The sequence below is a fragment of the Schistocerca gregaria genome, chromosome 2, assembly GCF_023897955.1.
Source record: "Schistocerca gregaria isolate iqSchGreg1 chromosome 2, iqSchGreg1.2, whole genome shotgun sequence".
In the NCBI taxonomy this organism is placed as follows: domain Eukaryota; kingdom Metazoa; phylum Arthropoda; class Insecta; order Orthoptera; family Acrididae; genus Schistocerca; species Schistocerca gregaria.
The window spans coordinates 514,392,488-514,405,672 of record NC_064921.1 but is presented as its reverse complement, the minus strand read 5'-3'; the positions used below and the strand labels follow the sequence as shown (position 1 = coordinate 514,405,672).

At 43.4% G+C, this 13,185-nt stretch overlaps 1 pseudogene; it reads left to right on the top strand.

Annotated features, from left to right (window-relative positions):
• The first annotated feature begins 8,202 nt into the window (after window positions 1-8,202).
• Window positions 8,203-8,320, top strand: LOC126337262 (5S ribosomal RNA; annotated as a pseudogene).
• Window positions 8,321-13,185: the final 4,865 nt, after the last annotated feature.

The following is a 13,185-nucleotide window of genomic DNA, read 5'->3' as shown; positions in this document are numbered from 1 at the left end:
CGTGCATTGATAAGTAACTCACTGCCTTCCAAAAATGCTAACAAGATAAAAGAGGTTGTAATATGAGAACTTTCTTGTACGACACGGTTAACCTATTTCACTTTAAAATCAAGTATTACATCCCCACTTGTTCTAATCACACTTTCATTGCAATTACAGTCATTAATCTATCACAAGCTTGTATGAGTTTACCATAACCGATTTCTTACCCTACGATTGCCTTTGAATTATATGACAACTCTCCCGATACGAAATTGATCCAGAGCTTCAAAATTATAATTTTCACCATGATATCTTCCCTCACACGCATACGCTTCCTACTCGCGTGATGGTCCTGACGCGACTGACACATTCGCTCACGACAGACGGTCTCCAGGCGCCAGCCTGCCTCTTGTAGAGCTGTCGGGCATCCCCGTCTGCGATGCCGAATCCGCTGTAGCAAAAAAAATTAAGGGTCAGAGCGATACGGAAAGTACAGGATCGATATATATACCCTTCCATCCGGGAACAACCCGGTCTAAAGCTATAAGCGAAAATGGTTAGGATACCAGTGGAATAAACGTATCGGTACTGTTCTTTCTAAAATTGTGCTATAGGCAATCAACGATGTAGATCCAACATGATGGAGCACCACTTCACTTTGCACTGAGATTTCCTGAACAGCTTGATCAGACATAGGAGGTCCTGTTGGTGACCTGCACATTCACGTGATCTCATCCTGTTGATTTGTTCGTGTGGGGTCACGTGTACGGGATGCTTCTAGAGATTGGACAGGATATCTTGGCAAGTATTCTCGCTGCGTGCGACAACAACACCGGAGATATTAGAGCGGGTCCGACAGAGCTTTATGCAACGATGCCATGCTTGAATTGACGTCGGGAGAAGTCTTTTTGAACAAATATTGTAATTGCAGCAACAGGTAAATGGAATTCCTTATTACTGTACTTTAGACTTACGACATTTGGTCTCTCTAACAGCCGGTAGGAATGGCCGTGCGGTACTAGGCGCTACAGTCTGGAGCCAAGTGACCGCTCCGGTCGCAGGTTCGAATCCTGCCTCGGGCATGGATGTATGTGATGTCCTTAGGTTATTTAGGTTTAATTAGTTCTAAGTTCTAGGCGACTGATGACCTCAGAAGTTAAGTCGCATAGTGCTCAGAACCATTTGAACCATCTCTCTAACAGAGTCCATCAACAGAGGAAATGTGTGATGGCATGGGAAATCTGGACATTATTATTAGGATTCCGAAATTGCAGCACTTAGTTCGAGCTCGGCGAGGCTAGTGCCGAACTTGAGTAGATTTACGGTTATATCTTTAGAATCGGTCGTTTCCAGACTAGCGTCCCTTGATGTACTTATTCATCTCTATTATCCCTACAAGTTTGTAACTTAATCACGGACTCACCTAGTACTAACATGTTTTGTGTATATGAACTAGCACCTCCATTTGTTCTTATTATAAGACAAATGCCACATAATGTAGCTAAGAAACGTTTCTCAAGTTCTAAGTAGGGATTTAGGGTACAAAAATTACGTAAGATAAAAAAGCATATATTTGAAAGAATTCCAGCTTTTGGTGCGATCGTAGCCGATCGGTTCTAGGCGCTACAGTCTGGAACCGCGCGACCGCTACGGTCACAGGATCGAATCCTTCCTCGGACATGGATGTGTGTGATGTCCTTAGGTTATTTAGGTTTAAGTAGTTCTAAGGTTTAGGGGACTGATGACCACAGATGTTAAGTCCTATAGTGCTCAGAGCTATTTGAAGGGCGTTTTTTTTTTTTTTTTTTTTTTTTTTAAAAAAAAATCTCACGGCACGGCATGCCACGCAGAGATTCTATCAGCAGTAGCCGAGAGATCTGGAGTAGTGGAGTAGTACCTAGTGGACAGGGCAAAACTCCGACACACTCTTTTCGAAATAAGCGAGGAGAGCACGGACAATATGAGGTCTTGTGTTTTGTTGAAAGATTACGTCACCACTGTAACAAGGTTCTGGAGTTGTGGTACTCACACTGCTTAAAGATGCGATCATCGGAGAGGAAAATATCAAGGGTGAAAGCACGCACGTGGTCCATAGCAACACTCATGTAGTCAAAACCTGTCATGGTTTCTTCGATTACTACCACAGGTCCATGTTCAAATGTTTGTGAAATCTTATGGCACTTAACTGCTAAGGTCGCCAGACCCCAAGATTACATACTACTTAATCTAAATTATCCTACGGACAAACACACACACCCATGCCCGAGGGAGGACTCGAACCTCCGCCAGGACCAGTCCCTGACTGCAGCGGCTCAGACCGCTCGGCCCACAGGCCCATGGAAGACGAGGTGAATGTCCCTGGCAGCTTAATACTGGCCCTGTTATCCTGTGACCGTGGCGCGGTGAATGCTTCAATCAGCCATTCCCCTGGTTCACGGCGTATCGGGACATGCCCACCCACATGGTGTAAAAAGGAACGTGATTCGACTGACAAAGTATCACATTTCCATTGACCCAAAGTCCAAGCCTAGTGATTCTGAGTCCACTGCAATTCTAATTGACCATATCGTTGGGTCAACATGCTAACACGTGCGGATCGAGCGTTCGACAGTGTACGTCGAACGGTGTTCTCTCAAAATACTTTGCCTGCACCAGCAGTTCGCTCTATTGTCAGGTCCACCTAAGATCGTTGCCGGCCGCTGTGGCCGTGCGGTTCTGGCGCTGCAGTCCGGAATCGCGGGGCTGCTACGGTTCGAATCCTGCCTCGGGCATGGGTGTGTGTGATGTCCTTAGGTTAGTTAGGTTTAAGTAGTTCTAAGTTCTAGGGGACTTATGACCTAGGATGTTGAGTCCCATAGTGCTCAGAGCCATTTTTGAACCTAAGATCGTTGTCTGTCTTGCTTTATAGAATAGGTCAGCCTCAGACCTCCACGTTCTCTGATGATGCGTGGACTTCAACACCTACTCGTTGTGTTACCGTCCTTCAACTATTTTCCACAGAGAGCCACTCGGGAGCACAGCTTCACCGTTTCTCTGATGCCCGTTCCCAGGCGCCGAGCCTTAACAATCTGTCAAAGTCGCTTATGTCGGTGGGCTTGGGCGTACATTTTAGATTTAATGATTCCCTATTCGTCTCTGCGCTGCTTGAATGATTTTCATTGAATGGCCAGAGCGTAAACAGGTACCATTCAGCCTTGTAGTAGGCAGCGGCTTGGTTCACAAGCGTACTTCCCTCCTGATGAGGTACACAGAACTGTTAGAGGAGGAGGACGTGGTGCCACTGCCGTGTCCAATAGTGCCGTTGGGCGCACCACCGTTGGCTCGCCTCTCTCTGCTGCCGTTACAAGAGCTGCTGCAATAATGTCCGCAGTGCTGTCGATCTGTGGTGCTTTATACATCGTAGCGCAGACCACGTGTATCCTTGTCTTTCTGCAAAACAAGTCCGTTTCCTAACTCAGTGTAACGTCTCCGCACGATTCTGCACGGCCGAGTGAGCAATGTATCTTCCCTTTCTGGCGCTAGACGCGTGAGGCCGTTGAGACCCTTTATGGTATTGAATATGGACTTCCTGAGCTTTTCGAATTCCTAATCACTTGACCGTTCTAGGATCGCACCCAAAGCGAGCAGCAATACCATGGAACGATAAGGAGTTGTCTCCACACGCCACGATCAGGGCGCTGGTAAATGTTTTTCCTTCTTACATGACGATGACATGCAAACGGACTATCTGAACGAGAAGCCCGCTGCGTAACATTCCTTGACACCATATAAGTAATGCACATGGCGTTACCTTTGTGGGATTTTTTTTTTCAAGTGCACTGAATTGGTGATGATTTGCATTATTCAGCATGTAGTACAAATCACGGATATTTGACGTTTAACTAAAGGGAAATGTTTATGACTCAGCCGCTTTGGACGTTGGAAGAATTCAAAAGCTGTACTTCAAAATTAGTGCCCGGATTGGAAATCAAACCCGGATTCTCCACTTCTCTCGAACCATCGCATTGACCGCATCGGCCATCTGGACACGCTTCCCGTCTGACTCAAATTTCCAAGTGCTGCTCACCAACGACGAACCGTGGTATCCTTCCACACTGATATAGCCGTGTGCCAGTCGAGGCATATCTATACGATTACACGTGTGGTGTCTCTTCTTTCAGAAACGTCAAGAGCAAGGCGACCAGTTCCGACAAGCAGAGAATCCGGGTTCGAGTCTTGGTCTGGTCACAAATTTTCATGTGTAGCTGTCGGATTCATTCAAAGCCCATAGCAGATAAGTCATAAAAATTACCCTTTAGTTATGAATATAGAGTCTCTTCTGAAAGAAGAGACACATCTCATTGTATACAGGGTGGTCCATTGATCGTGACCGATCCAAATATCTTACGGTATAAACGTCAAACCAAAAAACTAGAAAGAACGAAACTTGTCTAGCTTCGTGTAGTACGTAAAGAAATATGAATTTCTTAGTTGGACAACATTTTTTGCTTTGTGATACATGGAGCTGTAATAGTCACAAACATGTGGTTCACAATTTTAGACGAAGTGTTGGTAACAGGTAGGTTTTTTTAAATTAAAACACACAACGTACGTACGTTTGAACATTTTATTGGGGTTGTTCCAATGTGATACACGTACCTTTGTGAATTTATCATTTCTGAGAACGCATGCTGTTACAGCGTGATTACCAGTAAATACAACATTGATGCAATAAATGCTCAAAATGATGTTGTCATCCTCAGTGCATTTGGCAATACATGTTACGAATTCCTCTGAAGAGCGAGTAGTTAGTCTTCCGTAATTTTCTCACATGCATTGACAATGCCCTGACGCATCTTGTCAGGCGTTGTCGGTGGATCACCATAAAAAATATCCTTCAACTTTCCCCATAGAAAGAAATCCGGGTACATCAGATCCGGTGAACGTGCGGGCCATGGTATGGTGCTTCGACGACCAGTCCACCTGTCATGAAATATGCTAATCAACACCGCTTCACCCGCACGCGAGCTATGTGCCGGACATCCATCATGTTGGAAGTACATCGTCATTCTGTTATGCAGTGAAACATCTTGTGGTATCATCGGTAGAACATTACGTAGGAAATCAGTATACATTGCACCATCTACACTGCCATCGATAAAATGGGGGCCAACTATCTTTCCTCCCATAATGCCGCACCATAGATTAACCCGCCAAGGTCGCTGATGTTCCATTTGTCGCTGCCAACGTGGATTTTATGTTGCCCAGTAGTGCATATTATGCCGGTTTACGTTACAGCTGTTGATGATTGACGATCCGTCGCTCAATAGAACGCGTGCAAAACATCTGTCATCGTCTCGTAATTTCTCTTGTGCCCAGTGGCAGAACTGTACACGACGTTCAAAGTCGTCGCCCTACAATTCCAGGTGCATAGAAATATGGTACGGGTGCAATCGATGTTGATGTAGCATTCTCAACACCGAAGTTTTTGAGATTCCCAATTCTCGCACAATTTGTGTGCTACTGATGTGCGGATTAGCCGCAACAGCAGCTGAAACACCTACTTGGGCATCATCATTTGTTGCAGGTCGTGGTTGACGTTTCACATGTTTCTTTAAATAACGTAACTATCCGGCGAACGGTCCGGACACTTGGATGATGTCGTCCAGGATACCGAGTAGCATACATAGCACATCCCCTTTGGACATTTTGATCACAATAGCCATACATCAACACGACATCGACCTTTTACGCAATTGGTAAACGGTCCATTTTAACACGGGTAATGTATCACGAAGCAAATACCGTATGCACTGGCGGACTGTTGCGTGATACCACATACTTATACGTTTGTGACTATTACAGCGCGATCTACCACAAAGCGAAAAAAGTGGATCAACTAAAACATTGATATTTCTTTACATACTACACGAATCTGTAATGAAAAATGGCTGTTGCTATTTAAAAAAAAAAAAAAAAAAAAAAACGCAGCTGTGTCTGCTTGACCTAAGGCAGCGCCATCTAGCAGGCCAACCATAGCGCCATCTGATTTGCCCCTTCAAGCTAGATGAGTTTCGTTCTTTGTAGTTTTTTCGTTTCATGTTTATTTCGTGAGAAATTTGGCCAGGTCACTATCAATGGACCACCCTGTATATGCCCCTTGACGGGCACATGGCTGTTTCATTGCAGATGCATACCATCGTTCGTCTTTTTGTGGAAATACAGTGAGGCTGGGAGCAAAGGGAAAACGAATGTGGTCACAACATCAATGACGAGTAGCACTCGAAAATTTGAGTCAGAAAGGAAGCGTTTCAACGACCAATGCAGCTAAGTCATACAAATTTCCCCTTATAAATATGGGGTGTTCAAAAAGTCTCACCGCAGTGCCGTATGATTATTCGCCTGCCTGGGTTACTTCCCTTCAAGTGGACTCTCCCAACATTCCACATACAGCCAGTAGTGTCGTAGGTACGTGTCGTTATGTGTTGACGTGAACGTTTAAATTTAGTTCCCTTGTTCGTTTGTTTCGTTTTTGTCACTGTTAAAATGCCAACCATTGAAGATCGTGTGTTTTTAGTCGAACAACTGTTCAAAGCTGGCGGTAAATACAGTCTCAGTTTGTCAAACATTTAATTCAGTTTTCTCTGCACAACACTCCCACATCGCGGTATGTGCGAGATCCGGTTAACAAATTTCGAAGTTCGGGTTCAGTGACAGAAGCACCGAGAAGTGGTCGTCTAGTGTTTGGTCTGAGGATAAACTACTCCATATTTCCGATAAAATGTCCATGAGTCCGAATAAGTCAGTAAGAAAACTATCCAAGGGAATCGGTGTTAGTTTTGGAACGGCCCACACAGCTGTAAGGAAAAATTAGAGCTTTTCCCACAGAAAGTGACAGTCGTGTAAGAACTGAAAAATACTGATCATGGCAAGAGACGGCACTATTATCAATGGTTCAAAAATTCCCTTCAACAAAATGGAGGGAATATTCTGAATGAAACGTTTATCACTGATGAGGAGTGGTTTCATTTAACCGTGTACATGAACTCGCAAAATTCTCGTCTGTGGAGTACTGCAAATCCTTTGTGTATTCATGAGGAACCACTCCATTCTGTGTAAACAGGAGTTTGAATTGCATTTTCTGGACGTCGTATTGTAGCTCCCATATTTTTCAGCGAACAAGAAACGGACAACGATGCTGCAGTGATTTTCTGTACCCATTCATAGGAGTACTTGTTTTAAGAAATACTGAACGGTTATTTTCAACAAGATGGTGCAACAGCGCATACAGCTAGCGTTTCAATGTCACTTCTTGCTGATGTTTTTAGTGATCGCATAAATTCACAGGGACTTTGGCCTCCACGATCGCCTGACCTAACACCACCTGACTTTTTCTTCTGGGGTGAAGCGAAAGCGACTGTCTATAAAAAACCGCCCAATATCCATCGACGAACTGAAAACTGCAATATCCACTTTCACTGTTTCTGTTACAGAAGAAATGTTACAACTTGTGTTTGGATACACGATTAGACGAATTGAATTGTGTATTCAACAACAGGGGGGACACTTTCGACATTTAATGTGAAAATTTGTGAGTAAAAATGAATATTCAATAAATTAATAACCTGTATTTCACTGAGCTTCATTTCGGTATTTTCACTACGGCATACGGCACGCGTGGCTAACAATCATACGGTACTGCGGAGAGACTTCTTGAACACCCGTATAGAGGCTGCGTAAGTCGATCGTTGGTGTCTGTGCTTTCGGACATGCCCGAAAGAACAGAACCACACATGTAATTGTAAACTGACGCCTGTTGCATGCCGCCTGGAGGGCGTTGGAATTTAAATCGCTAAGTGTAACTATAAGATAATGTGAAGAGTAGTCAGCAAAAGAGACATGATTATGATAACGTCATTTGTTTACCAAAATTAATTAAAATTCCAGAAAATGCGCTTGTAATGTCGTTTGTAGACTAGAGAAATCTTTTCGTAAAACGATGAATACCGTCAAACAGTCTGGGTGAAGAAGTTAACAACTCAATTTCAATGATGCGGTATCGATCTAAAACACGTGGATAGCGGTCCTTTTCTACCGGGCAGTGATAGCTGGTTTTCTGTTAACAAGAGGGAAATCCGGAAGAATCTCGGTGCTGTGTACTGTAATGAAATGTTTAGATTTGAGTGTTCAGTGTGTGATAGTTTATATATTAAGAAAAATTACATCAGTGTAGTTCCAAATGGCAACGGCCTTGCCGCAGTGGCTACACCGGTTCCCGTGAGATTACCGAAGTTAAGCGCTGTCGGGCGTGGTCGGCACTTCGATGGGAGACCTTCCGGGCCGCCATGCGCTGTTGCCATTTTTCGGGGTGCACTCAGCCTCGTGATGCCAATTGAGGAGCTACTCGACCGAACAGCAGCGGCTTCGGTCAAGAATACCATCATAACGACCGGGAGAGCGGTGTGCTGACCCCACGCCCCTTCTATACGCATCCTCCCCTGAGGATGACAAGGCGGTCGGATTGTCCCGATGGGCCACTTGTGGCCTGTAGACGGAGTGTATTATATAGTTTTAAATGGCGAGACCGAAAGTAAACCAAGAATGTCATGACATGATCGCACTCAGAGCGGAACTACAACATAAGCGGCCATTAAAACAAGTCGAGCATCTTAAGCTCAGTATTTTGAGATCACGAACCAACTGCCGGAAATGAATAGTCGAGGCGCTACGAAGTCTTCAGTGGGGAACGCGCGTGACGCACATGTTTGCAGTGTAGTTTTGTTTCACAATGATCTACGGCCTGTCCCATGGGCGCTGATGGCGCTATTTAGAAACAGTGCAGACTCACTTGCAACGTGTACGTGGGGAAGTTATAAACTATTTTCCATTCACGACTGGTTGTCGAAGATGAAGCACCACTCTTTATAGGAAGTGCAGAGGTGAATCTAAAAATCTGGGTCTGTAGGACGTGGCGCACGAAAACCAGAACAAATGTATAGAGGAAAATTTCGCAGTCAGTCAGTCCCATACTCAGGAAATGCGCGTTCGGACGGATGTGGGATATTCGAGCTGGATTCCTATGCAAGTCCCTAATGGATATGGTTTACGGTGGCCACGCTACGACCGTTACGAAGTGTCAGGAGTGTATCTGTGTTGTGTGGATGACTGTGATGATGCTTCTAAGCTGTGGTATTATGTTTAGTTTCCGTTATTACGGATGAATGGAAGGCAGATAGTGGTAACCCGTGCTTGAAGAGAGCCTGCTCCTTTCGATTACCACCAAACGTGTCTCCGAAATGAAAGTTTCCATCAAAGAAAAGCATCACGAACACAGCATCATATGCCTACACTCCATCAGACACGGCGGACAGGTTTTGAAATTAACCTAGGACGATGGTGCAAAGTCTGGTCGTCAGAAATCTGACGTCATCACTTCTCTTTCTATTATCAAGTAAAGATTGCTAGTAGATATTTGTTTTGTCACCAATGTGGATATCGGCTACGTCTGAGATGAAGGCTACTGCGCAACCATGCATTAACTACATCGCTTAAAAAGGCGGCCATATCCAGCAGGCGTCAATGTCATTGGGGGAAACTGATTTCTGTGGACAGAAACTTACAAGAAACTGTGTCGTTTAAAACCGCATCTGAGCCGACTATCGACTATTAACTAAAAGGCGGAAACAATACACCAATAACCAGCTGTCAACTTGCCTGTAATATGCACATTTCAAAGAATACCGTGTGGAGGGCAGCAGTGAAACAGTACTTACACAACTCTGATAAATAACATATGTAAGGAATGCGACCCAATGACTCTGTACCTAGGATTCAGATCTGCCAACAGCTTACGTTGTACTGCATCTGTCGGAGCACCCCCCGTGGAGAATAGTACCCGACACAAAGTCCAGTTACTTACTTAAATAAAAATTTAGTACTATTTTCTGTTGTTAGTTGCTTATGTCAAGGTAATTAATTTACAATTCTCTGCCATTTGAATGATTTTCAGGCGAAAGACTTGAGATACCATGCAAATCACATAAAAATGAAATATTTTGGGAAAATCGTTCCAACAAAAGATTGTAGAACATCAAGAAGAAAGAATATTCGGTTATTAAAAGTACAGTAAAACAATTTTATCAATATGAAATAATTACGACTATAACAAATGTAATGTAATAGAATGTAATCGAATTAAATCAGATGATGCTGACAAGATTAGTAAATGATTTACTAAAATAGTTATTTGAGTTTTGTTCTTTGGGAAGCAAAATAAAAACGAGGAGTAGGAAAAACAAACCTTTAATGTTTTAATACAGCATTAGCAATGAGCTGCTTGATCGAGTCCCGTTGATTATACATCTAGGTTTAAGGCTGCATAGCGATATGAAAGGGAATGAGCAAGATTGATAGTCCTGAAGTCGAATGATTGACTTCGTTTCTTGGAGAAAATTTGGGGAAAGTGTTGCTCATCTGTAAAGGAGACTCTATTGTGATCAATTCTTATGTACTGTTTGTGTGTTTGGAATCCCAATAAGGTCGGATTAAAGGAAGACATCGATGCAAATCAGAGATGTGCTGCTGGATTTGTTTTCTATAGGTTCGATCAGCACGCAATTATTACGGATATGCTTCGTGAATTCAAATGGGAATTCCTGGAGGGAAAACGACGCTGTTTTAGCGAGGCACTATTGAGGAAATATAGAGAACCGACGTCTGAGGCCGATTACAGAACGATTCTACCGCCATCAACGTACATTTGGCGTAAGGACCATAAAAATAATACGAGAAAAAATTGGGCTCTTACGGAGGCTTACAGATAGTCGTTTCTCCGTCGCTCTATTTGCGAGTGGATCAGCAAAGCAAATACTAGTAATGGTTCGTGGTACCGTTCGTCGTGCACCGGACGGTGGCTTGCGGAATATGTATTTAAATGTTGCTGTAGAAGTGACTATGGTATATGTGTATAATGTGCAACCTGGCAATAGGAAAAAAAAAACATATCTGAAAAGGAGAAATTTATTAAAATGTAATACAAATATAAATGTTAGATACTGTTTTCTGAGAGCATTTGTATAGAAATTTACAGATATGAGATGTGAACGATAAATAGCACAGACAACGGGATAACTTGAAATATGGTGCTACATTAAGAATGCTGAAAATTATGTTGCTAGACGGAATAGCTGATGAGGAGGTACCGAAGTGAACTGGAGAAGAAATCTGCGGCACAGTTTAACTAAGGGAATGGATAGATTGATAGGACACATCCTGAGTCACCAAGAAATAATCAATCTGACAAAGGAAGGAAGTTTAAGAGGTAAAAATTGTTGTGGGAGATAATGGTTTAAGTATAGCGAGCAGTTTCAGATGTATATACGTTGCGGTAGATGTGAAGAGGCTTGCACACGATAAGTTAACGAGGGGATGTGCATCAATCCGGTCTGGGCTCTGAAGACCACAACTACAGCAATTTACAGTAGATTTAAATTTTAGAAATACAGAGTGATTATAATTAAACTTTCAAAACGCTTTAGAAATAGCACCACTAGTCAGAATGACGTCAAATTGCAGCGGAATATTATCGGAGAAGGGAGAAAACGTATGACAGAAGAAAAAAAATAGTGTGAAACTTGATCACTAGATGGTGTTTTATGTGTCAGAAAACGAAAAGGAAAACATCTGTCCCGCGCACGACCCATTGAAATGGTATAAACAAGCCGGGTATATGGCTTTCCCTCCTTCCGCGTCTGCGACATTTGTCATGACTGTCTCAATGCAGGATCGCTCTCAGCTTGTAAAGCTGTATTACAAGAATGATGACTGTGCACACGTCGCTCTGCAGCAGTTCCGGACACAAGGGTTTCAAAAAAAGGCGTTGGTCCGATGACCGCCGTGAGTCTGGAGAAAATGATTCGGAAATTCGCAAAGGTGGGTTCTTTTGGTGTGCAACCTGGTAGAGGGAGGAAACAAATTGATTGGACGTCAGTGGAAGCAGTGGCCATAGCGATGCAGGAGGATACAAGCGGTGGTGTGCAAACGTGTAGTGCACGGAGAATTGCCCGAACAATGGACATACCAGTGAGCGCGGTGCGTAAAATCCTACGAAACATCCTTCTTTGTTATCCATTCAAAATTACCCATGTGCACGAGTTGCTTCCTGATGAGCTGCTAGCAAGAGAGACCTTTACTTAAGAATTTCTTCCTCGCATGGAAATGGACAATGATTGGCCATTGAAGATATTGTGGACAGACGAAGCCCACTTCTATCTGACAGAATATGTCAATACACAGAATTGACGAATATGGGCAATGGTAAATCCACACGCAAATCAACGTGTACCACTTCATTCTGAAAAGCTCACTGTGTGGTGCGGGTTTATGGCACCATTTATCATAGAGCCATACTTTTTCGAAAAAACGGGTGCTTCCGGTCCTGTTACCTGTACCTGGTAAGCGCTATGAGTGTCTTTTGCGCAACCACGTCGTTCCAGCTCTCCAACAGCGATGGTGTGTGAATGGCATCATTTTTATGTAAGAGGGCGCTCCTTCACACATTGCAAATCCAGTTAAACAGCTGCTGAAGCACCGTTTCTGAAATGCTGGAATTATCAGTCGCCATTTCCCTACAGCCTGGCCGTCCCGATCACCTGATCCTAATCCGTGTGACTTATGGCTGTGGGGCCATCTGAAATATGTTGCGTTCAGTGTTCCGATTGCAAACGTAGCTACACTAAAGGCACACATTGCGCAACATATTCTAAACGTGACCGTGGAAACACTTCGATCAGTTGTGGAACATGCTGTTTCTCGATTTCAACTTATTGCAGAAAACGGTGGACAGCGTAGTGAACATGTTTTGCGCCAATCAGGCGGAAATTAATAATCCGATTTGATTGTTATTGGTACTTTTCATGCGGTTATTGGCCTCAGGACAATTAAAAATCGATTTTCCCAACCTTATGTGATATGAGCTTTCTGTGTATTTAACGTCAGACGTACAAGTTAGGCATTGTTGTATGATTTATTTGTCATTTGTAGTCGATCACTATTAAATCATGATGCTTACAGCGCAATCTGGTGCTACATTTTGTAACTATTTATTTTTCTTCTCCATATGTTTTCTCCCTTCTCCGATAATATTCCGTTCCAATTTGACATCATTCTGAACAGTGGTGTTATTTCTACAGTGATTTGGAAGTCTAACTTTAATTATAATCACCC